This window comes from Carcharodon carcharias, chromosome 7, assembly GCF_017639515.1.
Source record: "Carcharodon carcharias isolate sCarCar2 chromosome 7, sCarCar2.pri, whole genome shotgun sequence".
Taxonomy (NCBI): domain Eukaryota; kingdom Metazoa; phylum Chordata; class Chondrichthyes; order Lamniformes; family Lamnidae; genus Carcharodon; species Carcharodon carcharias.
This window is the reverse complement of record NC_054473.1, coordinates 135,208,873-135,222,739: the sequence shown is the minus strand read 5'-3', so window position 1 is coordinate 135,222,739 and position 13,867 is coordinate 135,208,873.

Genomic DNA, 13,867 nt, shown 5'->3' with positions numbered 1-13,867 from the left:
GTAGCCCTCTTGGTCTCACGTTTCCTCTCCTTGTTTTTTGGAGACCTGCTGTTCTCACCTTCCCTCTTTTTTTTTGTAGCCCTACTGGTCCTCGCTTAACTCTCCTTGTTCTTTGTAGCCCTGTTGATCTCATGTTACCTCTCCTTCTTGTTTGTAGCACGGCTAGTCTCACCTTCCCTCTCCTTGTTGTTTGTAGTCCTGCTGGTCTCACCTTCCCTCTCCTTGTTGTTTGTAGCCCTGCTGGTCTCAGCTTCCCTCTCCTTGTTGTTTTTAGCCCTGCTGGTCTCACCTTCCATCTCCTTGTTATTTGTAGCCCTGCTAGTGTCACCTTCCCTCTCCTTGTTGTCTTTAGCCCTGCTGGTATCACATTCCCTCTCCTTGTTGTTATTAGCCCTGCTGGTCTCACCTTCCCTCTGCTGGTTTTTGGTAGCACTGTTGGTCCCACCTTCCCTTTCCTTGTTGCTTCTATCCCTGCTGGTCTCACCTTCCTTCTCCTGGACGTTTGGAGCCCTGCTGCTCTCACCTTCGCTCTCCTTGATGTTTGTAGCCCTGCTGGTCTCACCTTTCCTGTCCTTGTTGCTCGTAGCCCTGCTGGTCCCGCCTACCCTCTCCTTGTTGTTTGTAGCCCTGCTGGTCCCACCTTACGTGTCCTTATTGTTTGTAGCCCTGCTGGTCTCACCTTCGATCTCCTTGTTGTTTCTAGACCTTCTGGTCTCACCATCCCTCACCTTGTTCTTTTTAGCCCTGCTGGTCTCACCTTCCCTCTCCTTGTTTGTAGCGCTGCAGGTCCCACCATCGCACTCCTTGTTTGTAGCCCTGCTGGTCTCACCAACCCTCTCCTTGTTGCTTGAAGCCCTGCTGGTCTCACCTTCCTTCTCCTTGTTGTTTGCAGCCCTGCTGGGCTCACCTTCCCTCTCCTTGTTGTTTGTAGCCCTGCTGGTCCCAGTTTCCCTCTCCTTGTTTTTTGTAGCCTTGCTGGTCCGGGATTCCCTCTCCTTGTTGTTTCTCGCCCCACTGGTCTCATCTTCTCTCTCGCTGTTTGTAGCCCTGCTGGTCTCAGCTTCTTTCTCCTTGTTTGTAGCCCTCCTGGTCTCACCTTCCCTCTTCTTGTTGTGTGTTTCCCTGCTCGTCCCAGCTTCCCTCTCCTTGTTGTTTGTAGCCCTGCTGGTCTCACCTTCTCTCTCGTTGTTTTTAGCCCTGCTGGTCTCGCCTTCCATTTCCTTGATGTTTGTAGCCCTGCTGGTATCGCCTTCCGTCTACTTGTTGTTTGTTGCCCTGCTTGTCTCACCATCCCTCTCCTGGCTGTTTGTTCCCCTACTTCTCTCAACTTCCCTCTCCTTGTTGTTTGCAGCCCTTCTAGTCTCACCTTCCCTCTGCTTATTGTTGGGAGCTCTGCTGATCCCAGCTTCCCTCTCCTGGTTGTTTGCAGCCCTTCTAGTCTCAACTTCCCTCTCCTTATTGTTGCTATCTCTGCTCGTCCCAGCTTCCCTCTTCTTGTTGTTTGTAGCCCTGTTCTTCTCACCTTCCGTATCTTTGTTGTTTGTAGCCCTGCTGGTCTCACCATCCCACCTCTTGTTGTTTGTAGCCCTGCTGGAATCTCCTTCCCTCTCCTTGTTGTTTCTAGCCCGACTGGTCTCACCTTCCCTCTCCTTGTTATTTGTAGCCCTGCTGATCCCGGCTTCCCTCTCCTGGTTGTTTGTAGCCCTGCTGGAGTGACCTTCCCTCTCCTTGTTGTTTGTACCCCTGCTGGTCCCAGCTTCCCTGTCCATGTTTGTAGCCCTGCTGGTCTGGGCTTCCCTTTCCTTGTTGTTTGTAGCCCTGCTGGTCTCACCTTCCATCTCCTTGTTGTTTGTATACCTGCTGGTCTCACCTTCCCTGTCCTTATTGTTTGTAACCCTGCTGGTCTCACCATCCGTTTGCTTGTTGTTTGTAGTCCTGCTGGTCTTGCCTTCCCTCTCTTTGTTGTTTCTAGCCCTACTGCTCTCACCTTCCCTCTTCTTGTTGTTTGTAGCCCTTCTGGTCTCACCTTCCCTCTCCTTGTTGTTTGTACCTCTGCTTGTCTCACCTTCCCTTTCCTGGTTGTTTGTAGCCCTCCTGGTCTCCCCTTCCCTCTCCTTGTTGTTTGTAACCCTGTTGGTCTCACCATCCCTCTCCTTATTGTTTGTAACCCTGCTGGTCTCACCATCCGTTTGCTTGTTGTTTGTAGCCCTTCTGGTCTCACCTTCCCTCTTCTTGTTGTTTGTAGCCCTGCTGGTCTCACCTTCCCTCTCCTTGTTGTTTGTAGCCCTGCTAGTCTCACCTTCCCTCTCCTTGTTGCTTGTAACTCTGCTGGTCTCACCTTCCTTTTTCTTGTTGTTTGTACCCCTGCTGGTCTCACCTTCACTCTCCTTGTTGTTTGTAACTCTGCTGGTCTCACCTTCCCTCTCCTTGTTGTTTGTAGTCCTGCTGCTCTCGTCTTCCCTCGCCTTATTTTTTGTTGACCTGTTGGTCGCGCCTTCCCTCTCCTTGTTGTTTGTAGCCCTGCTGGTATCGCCTTCCCTCTCCTTGTTGTTTGTAGCCCTTCTGGTCTCACCTCTGTCTCCTTGTTGTTTGTAGCCCTGCTGGTCCTGCCTTCCCTCTCTTTGTTGTTTCTAGCCCTCCTGGTCTCTCCTTCTCTCTTCTTGTTGGTTTTAGCCCTGCTGGTATCACCTTCCCTCTCCTTGTTGTTAGTAGCCCTACTGGTCTCACCTTCCCTCTCCTTGTTGTTTTTAACCCTGCGGGTCTCTCCTACTCTCTCGTTGTTTGTAGCCCTGCTGTTCTCACCTTCCCTCTCCTTGTTGTTTTTAGCCCTGCTGGTATCACCTTCCCTCTCCTTGTTGTTTTTAACCCTGCGGGTCTCTCCTACTCTCTCGTTGTTTGTAGCCCTGCTGGTCTCACCTTCCCTCTCCCTGTCGTGTGTAGCCCAGCTCGTCCCAGCTTCCCTCTCCTTATTGTTCGTAGCCCTGCTGGTCTCTCCTTTCTTCTCCTTTTTGTTCGTAGCCCTGCTGGTCCCGCCTTCCGTCTCCTTGTTGTTTGTCGCCCTGCTGGTCCCGGCATAACTCTCCTTGTTCTTTGTAGCCCTCTTGGTCTCACGTTTCCTCTCCTTGTTTTTTGGAGACCTGCTGTTCTCACCTTCCCTCTTTTTTTTTGTAGCCCTACTGGTCCTCGCTTAACTCTCCTTGTTCTTTGTAGCCCTGTTGATCTCATGTTACCTCTCCTTCTTGTTTGTAGCACGGCTAGTCTCACCTTCCCTCTCCTTGTTGTTTGTAGTCCTGCTGGTCTCACCTTCCCTCTCCTTGTTGTTTGTAGCCCTGCTGGTCTCAGCTTCCCTCTCCTTGTTGTTTTTAGCCCTGCTGGTCTCACCTTCCATCTCCTTGTTATTTGTAGCCCTGCTAGTGTCACCTTCCCTCTCCTTGTTGTCTTTAGCCCTGCTGGTATCACATTCCCTCTCCTTGTTGTTATTAGCCCTGCTGGTCTCACCTTCCCTCTGCTGGTTTTTGGTAGCACTGTTGGTCCCACCTTCCCTTTCCTTGTTGCTTCTATCCCTGCTGGTCTCACCTTCCTTCTCCTGGACGTTTGGAGCCCTGCTGCTCTCACCTTCGCTCTCCTTGATGTTTGTAGCCCTGCTGGTCTCACCTTTCCTGTCCTTGTTGCTCGTAGCCCTGCTGGTCCCGCCTACCCTCTCCAGGTTGTTTGTAGCCCTGCTGGTCTCACCTTCCCTTTCCTTGTTGTTTTTAGACCTGCTGTTCTCACCTTCCCTCTACTTGTTGTTTGTAGCCCTGCTGGTCTCACCTTCCCTTTCCTTGTTGTTTTTAGACCTGCTGTTCTCACCTTCACTCTCCTTGTTGTTTGTAGCCCTGCTGGTCCCACCTTACGTGTCCTTATTGTTTGTAGCCCTGCTGGTCTCACCTTCGATCTCCTTGTTGTTTCTAGACCTTCTGGTCTCACCATCCCTCACCTTGTTCTTTTTAGCCCTGCTGGTCTCACCTTCCCTCTCCTTGTTTGTAGCGCTGCAGGTCCCACCATCGCACTCCTTGTTTGTAGCCCTGCTGGTCTCACCAACCCTCTCCTTGTTGCTTGAAGCCCTGCTGGTCTCACCTTCCTTCTCCTTGTTGTTTGCAGCCCTGCTGGGCTCACCTTCCCTCTCCTTGTTGTTTGTAGCCCTGCTGGTCCCAGTTTCCCTCTCCTTGTTTTTTGTAGCCTTGCTGGTCCGGGATTCCCTCTCCTTGTTGTTTCTCGCCCCACTGGTCTCATCTTCTCTCTCGCTGTTTGTAGCCCTGCTGGTCTCAGCTTCTTTCTCCTTGTTTGTAGCCCTCCTGGTCTCACCTTCCCTCTTCTTGTTGTGTGTTTCCCTGCTCGTCCCAGCTTCCCTCTCCTTGTTGTTTGTAGCCCTGCTGGTCTCACCTTCTCTCTCGTTGTTTTTAGCCCTGCTGGTCTCGCCTTCCATTTCCTTGATGTTTGTAGCCCTGCTGGTATCGCCTTCCGTCTACTTGTTGTTTGTTGCCCTGCTTGTCTCACCATCCCTCTCCTGGCTGTTTGTTCCCCTACTTCTCTCAACTTCCCTCTCCTTGTTGTTTGCAGCCCTTCTAGTCTCACCTTCCCTCTGCTTATTGTTGGGAGCTCTGCTGATCCCAGCTTCCCTCTCCTGGTTGTTTGCAGCCCTTCTAGTCTCAACTTCCCTCTCCTTATTGTTGCTATCTCTGCTCGTCCCAGCTTCCCTCTTCTTGTTGTTTGTAGCCCTGTTCTTCTCACCTTCCGTATCTTTGTTGTTTGTAGCCCTGCTGGTCTCACCATCCCACCTCTTGTTGTTTGTAGCCCTGCTGGAATCTCCTTCCCTCTCCTTGTTGTTTCTAGCCCGACTGGTCTCACCTTCCCTCTCCTTGTTATTTGTAGCCCTGCTGATCCCGGCTTCCCTCTCCTGGTCGTTTGTAGCCCTGCTGGAGTGACCTTCCCTCTCCTTGTTGTTTGTACCCCTGCTGGTCCCAGCTTCCCTGTCCATGTTTGTAGCCCTGCTGGTCTGGGCTTCCCTCTCCTTGTTGTTTGTAGCCCTGCTGGTCTCACCTTCCATCTCCTTGTTGTTTGTATACCTGCTGGTCTCACCTTCCCTGTCCTTATTGTTTGTAACCCTGCTGGTCTCACCATCCGTTTGCTTGTTGTTTGTAGTCCTGCTGGTCTTGCCTTCCCTCTCTTTGTTGTTTCTAGCCCTACTGCTCTCACCTTCCCTCTTCTTGTTGTTTGTAGCCCTTCTGGTCTCACCTTCCCTCTCCTTGTTGTTTGTACCTCTGCTTGTCTCACCTTCCCTTTCCTGGTTGTTTGTAGCCCTCCTGGTCTCCCCTTCCCTCTCCTTGTTGTTTGTAACCCTGTTGGTCTCACCATCCCTCTCCTTATTGTTTGTAACCCTGCTGGTCTCACCATCCGTTTGCTTGTTGTTTGTAGCCCTTCTGGTCTCACCTTCCCTCTTCTTGTTGTTTGTAGCCCTGCTGGTCTCACCTTCCCTCTCCTTGTTGTTTGTAGCCCTGCTAGTCTCACCTTCCCTCTCCTTGTTGCTTGTAACACTGCTGGTCTCACCTTCATTTTTCTTGTTGTTTGTACCCCTGCTGGTCTCACCTTCACTCTCCTTGTTGTTTGTAACTCTGCTGGTCTCACCTTCCCTCTCCTTGTTGTTTGTAGTCCTGCTGCTCTCGTCTTCCCTCGCCTTATTTTTTGTTGACCTGTTGGTCGCGCCTTCCCTCTCCTTGTTGTTTGTAGCCCTGCTGGTATCGCCTTCCCTCTCCTTGTTGTTTGTAGCCCTTCTGGTCTCACCTCTGTCTCCTTGTTGTTTGTAGCCCTGCTGGTCCTGCCTTCCCTCTCTTTGTTGTTTCTAGCCCTCCTGGTCTCTCCTTCTCTCTTCTTGTTGTTTGTAGCCCTGCTGGTCTCACCTTCCTTTTTCTTGTTGTTTGTACCTCTGCTGGTCTCACCTTCACTCTCCTTGTTGTTTGTTGCCCTGCTTTTCTCACCTTACCTTTCCTTGTTGTTTGTTGCCCTGCTGGTCTCACCTTCCCTCTCCTTGTTTGTAGCCCTGCTGGTCTCACCTTCCCTCTCCTTGTTTGTAGCCCTGCTGGTCTCACCTTACCTCTCCTTGTTTGTAGCCCTGCTGGTCTCACCTTCCCTCTCTTTGTTGTCTTTAGTCCTGCTTGTCTCACCTTCCTTTTTCTTGTTGTTTGTAGCCCTGCTCGTCTCACCTTCACTCTCCTTGTTGTTTTTTGCCCTGCTCGTCCCGCCTGCACTCTCCTTGTTGTTTGTAGCCCTGCTGGTCTCACCTTCACTCTCCTTGTTATTTTTCGCCCTGCTGGTCTCGCCTTCCCTCGTTGTTTGTAGCCCTGCTGGTCTCACCTTCCCTTTCCTAGTTGTTTGTAGCCCTGCTGGTCTCACCTTCCCTTTCCTAGTTGTTTGTAGCGCTGCTGGTCCTGGCTTCCCTCTCCTTGTTCTTTGTAGCCCTGCTGTTGTCACTGTTTTTCACCACTCAGACTGAGCTCTAGCCTTCTCTGTCCATGCTTTTTGTATCTCCACTGCTCTTGCTTTTTCTCACTGCTCAGACTGATCTCTCAGCTTCCCTCTGCATGCTGAATGTTGCCCTGCTGCTCTCACTATTTCTGAGGCATGGACCGTGGTGCAGAAATTTGCCGGTGTGAATCCAGATATGTTAGTGAAGTTTTTTGCACTAGTCTGACTCAAAACCACGCACTTTGGTGTGAATTAATTTCCATTGAATATTGCTCTCCATTCTAATTCTAATTTTAATTCTAATCGAATCTAAATGCATATCTACAGTATGAACAGGATATTGAAATAAATACATAAGTTCAGGATAGAAGGGAAAGTTCACTTGATATTCTACAGTAGCCATGCTGATTAGTCATCTACCAGTGAACATAACTGACCAGGATTTGCGGTCGGTCTCACTATTTTTTTTGTTTATAGATGCTATTGGCTTCAGAGAAATAACACACATAGGATTCCTGGAGGACAGTGCAGGCAAAAGTGCTTGTATTAGAGCAGGTAGATCCAGAACAATGCAACAGCAGGGCAATCAATCACATCTAGCAAGTTGTGGAAATTAACTAAAGTCAGCAATCACTGCAGTAACATGTATCCTAGCACCCACAGCAACTATTTGCCGACAGTACAATTCTTTAATGTCAGATTCACACTGAAACACTGCGCAGCACCTAGCATAGATTTGGTGTACTATTTACAATGATAGTCGATTTAAAAGGCCTGTGTAATGATAGCATTCCAGTTGAAAAATATTTAGTTGACTTGTCATTAATTTGCTTGTGTGCGAAAATGCTTTATTAGCTGCCAAAGGCACTGCAAGCCACCTCCCCACCTACATATTCTTTGATTTGTAACCAAATGGATCAAATGTAAATATATGGATATAATACAAAAACATCATACACAGATAAAAACCAAACAATTGAACATACAAAGTAAACAATACACACTTCTCCATTGAATGGAAATGTCAGCATATCAATACATTGACTCAGATGCATTTGATGACATGTCAATGAAATTGTACAGTGGCTAAGGTTGATTGAAAATGCATGTGTGCTATTTAAGCAAATGCTTCATTCAGTTTAATTGCCTGAGATGAGACACTTCTTACAATTGATCTGGCAGCATCGGCGGAGAAGAAAAGAGTTGACGTTTTGAGTCCTCATGACCCTTTCACAGAACTGAGTGAATATAAAGAGAGGGGTGAAATATAAGCTGGTTTAAGGTTGGGGGGACGGTGGGTTGTGGTGGTGGTGGGGGCGGTGGTGGTCAGGGGAGAGAAATGGGGGAGGGGTGGTTGGTTGTAGGGACAAGCAAGCAGTGATAGGAGCAGATAATCAAAAGATGTCACAGACAAAAGAACAAAAGAACACAGAGGTGTTGAAGGTGGTGATATTATCTAAACAAATGTGCTAATTAAGAATGGATGGTAGGGTACTCAAGGTACAGCTCTAGTGGGGGTGGGCTGGAAAGGCTAGCAGGGCATAAAAGATTTTAAAATAATGGAAATAGGTGGGAAAAAAAATCTATATAAATTATTGGAAAAAAACAAAAGGAAGGGAACACCTGCGGTCTGTCCGCAAGAATGACCCAAACCTCCCTGTCGCTTGCCATTTTAACATTCCACCCTGATCTCTTGCCCATATGTCAGTCCTTGGCTTGCTGCATTGTTCCAGTGAAGCCCAACGCAAACTGGAGGAACAGCACCTCATCTTCCGACTAGGCACTTTACAGCCTTCCGGACTGAATATTGAATTCAACAACTTTTGATCTTGAACTCCCTCCTCCATCCCCATCCCCTTTCTGTTTCTTCCCCCTTCCTTTTGTTTTTTCCAATAATTTATATAGATTTTTCTTTTCCCACCTATTTCCAACATTTTTAAATCTTTTATGCCCTGCTAGTCTTTCCACCCCACCCCCACTAGAGCTGTACCTTGAGTGCCCTGCCATCCATTCTTAATTAGCACATTTGTTTAGATAATATCAACACGTTCAACACCTCTTTGTTCTTTTGTTATTTTGTCTGTGACATCTTTTGATTATCTGCTCCTATCACTGCTTGCTTGTCCCTACAACCACATGACCTCCCCACTTCTCTCCCCCACCCCACCCCCACCTTAAACCAGCTTATATTTCACCCCTCTCCTTATATTCACTCAGTTCCGTGGAAGGGTCATGAGGACACACAACTCTTTTCTTCTCCGCCGATGCTGCCAGACCTGCTGAGTTTTTCCAGGTAATTCTGTTTTTGTTTTGGATTTCCAGCATCTGTTTTTATCACTTCTTACAATTGTTCATTTGATAATTTGATGATTTTTAACAGGTCTTTTGTATTTCAAGGTTCTGTTCTGTTATCGTTGACTGCAGCAGCATCTGGTTTGAACATCAGCTACTTCAGTATTGCTGGCTTGGGTGTCATTGAGTATATGACGGCTGTTGTAAAATTATTGCAGATTCCAAACTTTGTTATATCCACCAGTCTCAATACTTCAAAACAATTCTACAGTTGTGTCACTCTGGCCCCAAAAGGGCACTACAAACAGCTGCATTGTGGTTACATTGCTCTTGAATTGCACAGACCTGTTCAACACATGGCCAGACTGAGGAAAAGCATTGTGGTGGCCTGAGGAGGACATTGACCAGTGTTTGCACCTTTTTGATTAGATAAAATGATTGGTGTTTGCCGCGATTGGAATGGGTGGCAAGAAATAAGGAAAGAGATCGACAGAAAGAAAGGCAGGCAGTCAGATCCTTTGTGTGTTTCTTTTCAAAGTTAATAAAGTAAATAAACAAAGCCAACCAGCTTGAGATAAAATGAAAAAAAAAACAAAAACAGAATTACCTGGAAAAACTCAGCAGGTCTGGCAGCATCGGCAGAGAAGAAAGGAGTTGATGTTTCGAGTCCTCATGGCCCTTCAACAGAACTGATTTTTCTTTACAAGGAGAGGGGTGAAATATAAGCTGGTTTAAGGTTGGGGGGAGAAGTGGAGGGGTGGGGGTGTGGTTGTAGGGACAAGCAAACAGTGATAGAGCAGATCATCAAAAGATGTCACAGACAAAAGAACAAAAGAACACAGAGGTGTTGAAGTTGGTGATATTATCTAAACGAATGTACTAATTAAGAATGGATAGTAGGGCACTCAAGGTATAGCTCTAGTGGGGGTGGGGGAGCATAAAAGATTTAAAAATAATGGAAATAGGTGAGAAAAGAAAAATCTATATAAATTATTGGAAAAAACAAAAGGAAGGGCAAAGAAACAGAAAGTGGATGTGGATGGAGGAGGGAATTCAAGACCTAAAGTTGTTGAATTCAATATTCAGTCTGGAAGGCTGTAAAGTGCCTAGTCAGAAGATGAGGTGTTGTTCCTCCAGTTTGTGTTGGGCTTCACTGGAACAAAGCAGCAAGCCAAGGACAGACATGTGGGCAAGAGAGCAGGGTGGAGTGTTAAAATGGCAAGCGACAGGGAGGTTTGGGTCATTCTTGCGGACAGACCGCAGGTGTTCTGCAAAGCGGTCGCCCAGTTTACGTTTGGTCTCTCCAATGTAGAGGAGACCGCATTGGGAGCAACGAATGCAGTAGACTAAGTTGGGGGAAATGCAAGTGAAATGCTGCTTCACTTGAAAGGAGTGTTTGGGCCCTTGGACGGTGAGCAGAGAGGAAGTGAAGGGGCAGGTGTTACATCTTTTGCGTGGGCATGAGCAGGTGCCATAGGAGGGGGTTGAGGAGTAGGGGGTGATGGAGGAGTGGACCAGGGTGTCCCGGAGGGAACGATCCCTACGGAATGCCGCCGGGGGGGTGAAGGGAAGTTGTGTTTGTGGTGGCATCATGATGGAGTTGGCAGAAATGGTGGAGGATGATCCTTTGAATGCGGAGGCTGGTGGGGTGAGGACAAGGGGGACCCTATCATGTTTCTGGGAGGGAGGAGAAGGCATGAGGGTGGATGCGCGGGAGATGGGCCGGACACGGTTGAGGGCCCTCTCAGTGACTGTGGGTGGAAAACCTCAGATAAAATGAAGTGATTGCATCTGAATGCGAAAACTTGCAGCTCAGAACCTGGAGAGAGATTAATTGCTGCTGAGTTAGATGCTCAGGACTAAAATAACAAGGGCGGGAAACCATCTGAAAACAAACAAGGTCCAGGGAAGGTAGGCTGCAGGCAGCAGTATAGTAATATCACTGTACAAACTCCCATTGACAAAGGAGTGAAAGAATGGGAGGGCATGGAGAATAGACTTGACAATGATGATAATGTCTTCTAATGTGCAGATACACTTCTATTGTTTTCATTGGGAAAGGGAAGTACCACACCAGCCACTTCTGTTCCCTATTTATGAAAAGTAAGAGCTCCAGTCCAAAATCTTAGCTATATAGTTCATCCAGCTTAAAGTGGCATAGGCAGTTGTTGCTTTAAAGTGATTGTGTGAGGTTAAAATGATGATAGGTCACATGAATTCACATAGTGTATGAAAATACATATCACTGCCACTTTCTAGTGCAGTTAAAATAAGCAAGTGTTCAGAGAAAGCATTATCAAACATATGTGGATGAGTATGAAGTCATTTATGTTATTACAAAGCAGTTCAGACTCCATGATGCTGTGTCCCTTAAGAGTACAGGCACAACCTTGGTTAGCATATGCAAGACACATAAATAAATTTTCTTGTAATGGTCTCTTGTATGAGCCATTAATTCTGCTAAAGAAATTTTAATGTATGCTCCTAAGTACAATATCTAGGTGTGACAATAGATTATATACCAGTTCAAATTGGCTGTATTTTAACGTGTTGTCCTTATGTCATTGATCAAAGTGCAAAGGTTGAAATTACCTCAAGGTAACTGCTAAGAGTATTAATTTCAAAAAATGTTTTTCTAAAACTGAAGTAGTTGCAATAACATAACATTTCTATAACTGAGAAATACAGAAAAACGTAGACACACTAGCCATTCATCTCCACTGCAACTAAATCTGATGCAGTAGATTTCCTTTACATCATTGTCTTTGCATGTGAAAGGCATATCATACAGATAGATAAACTCCAACAGATAACCTATTAGCAAAAGAGGTCATAACAATGTACTGCAAGAGCGGTAATAATACAGCAAAGCGGACAATGTTTTGGATGTGATGCTTTCATAGAGCAATCTCATCTTCAGTATGTATGGATGCGTTTTGATTAAGAAAGGGTAATGCAGTAGGTTAAAACATTGTTCCACCTCTGGGCCAGAGTTCAAAAATATCTTAGCCAGAGAGAATGAAAGTCTCCTGTCTGACAGCTGAGCGGTGAAATGAGCTTGGGAATCACTAATCCAGTTTGTAGTTGACATGAAACCATCTCTAACCAAAAAAAGTCTCCCAAAAGGTACAGCATGTTGAGCAATCTCATTCATTGAGGTCAGGAAGACAGACAATGGAGAAGTCCCAGTACAGTGTGGTTTAAGGTGTTGAGGTTTAGATAAAAGCAGAATTCAGTTCAGATCAGTGGAATATAATTTCCAAATACCTGGCGTGTTGGACATGCCAATTTATTACTTGTATTCTTTGAGCACCATTTATGCATTAATTGATTCCACAATAGATTTGTACTTACTAGTACAGAACTAATTCTCAATTTGAAAACAGTGGTTTTTTGCGTGCGCTGTTTTGATCATTGTGAAGCAGACATGTGTAGAGACCACAGCTGTTTGTAATGATGCACAGTGGTGAATGCTGTATCATGAATTATTTAGTGAGGAAAAGCAATGAAAACATTAAAAAAATTCAAGTAAATGTTTTTGTGTGAACGGTTTTATCATTCTTGTGCTGCAACTTAACTATTGCATTTACAACAGTTGGGGCAATATTAATTCATTTTGATAAAACATGGTTTGTTATTGAGCTTACTTTGTAAAAAAAAGTAAAGCAACAAATCTTTCTAAAGTACATCATACAGAAGCAAAGAAGAAAGAATATTTTCTTGTGTTTCCCAGTTGTGATTGCAATTGCACTAAACCTGTACAAGGCAACTATCTAATGCCAGCTTCATCAAAAGATTCATGACTGAGTGTTGAATATGTATTAGGGGCTAACCTGTCTAAAGGATCACCTGAAGTCAATCCCAAAGGTGGTCATTATGGATAGTTTTCTGCAGTCATTTTATAAAGTGTCTGATGTTGTCTCAGATCCAGATGTAGTTTCAGTTATTATAACAAACGCTTTAATATATGTTGCTAACCATCCATTGGTTTGACTAAAATAGGAAGCTTTTTTCTAGTGAGGGCAAAGGTCTAACGTCTGTTGGGAAGTTCTTTCAAATCAAAGTGACTTGTTTCAATGATCATCTGATTAGACCTATGAAGCATATTGCCGCAATAGGGAAAACAACTGAGAGCAAATAAGATGACTACTTTGTCTCATGTGCATCTTCCGCCAGTCAGTCAGCTTTCCATTCTAATTTATACAAATTATTTCTGCTGTCTTTTACACATCATTTTCAGTAATTCCATCATGTCAAACTTGACATATTGTGTGAGGTTTTAGCATGCAATCACAATCTCTGACAGCTGTGGAATCTTTGTTTGCTTGTCATATCACATAGTATTCTCACATGTTTGCAAATCCAAAATACAAAGTTGATTCAGAATTAAAGAGTTATTTAAAAAGCTCAGCGAAGGCTTTATTCATAATAAATTAGCATCTCATCTAGTTGAAGAAAATATCATACTCATATATTCTTTGACAAGAATGAATAATATATTGGCCCTCCTAACAAAATGGGTTGAAATTAGGGATGAACAACCAACTGGTTTGACTTTCAGGACAGGGCAAACTAAGTCAAATTGATCAAATCACCAGAAGGAAAATCTCTACTTCCTTTTTCTTTTACTAATATTCTACAGACTCTGAACCTACTGTTCGTAAACAGTCTTCAGCTACCTTGCTTCCATTCCCTGGAACTCTCAGTAGATTTTCGTCTCTGCTTCTATTTACCCCTTTAAACTCTTGGAATCCATCTTTTTGACCAGACATTCAGGATCCCCTGACTGCATGCGTTCAGCACACATAATTTTGTTGAAGCAAAACTATTTTATGATCATATTTTGTTAGCATGCTGTGTTGGGTGGCTCTACTTATATAACATGTTTATTTATGATCATAATTAACCCAAATTTATCACAGTCTTTGTGTGTTAAGATTGTTCTCTTCTCTTTCTTTCTCTAAGTATCTCTCATATATCTCATACACCTATATATTCCTGTGATTAATTTGGGATCACATCTGATGATGACCATGAAACCATTGCTGATTGTTGTAAAAACCCATTTGGTTCA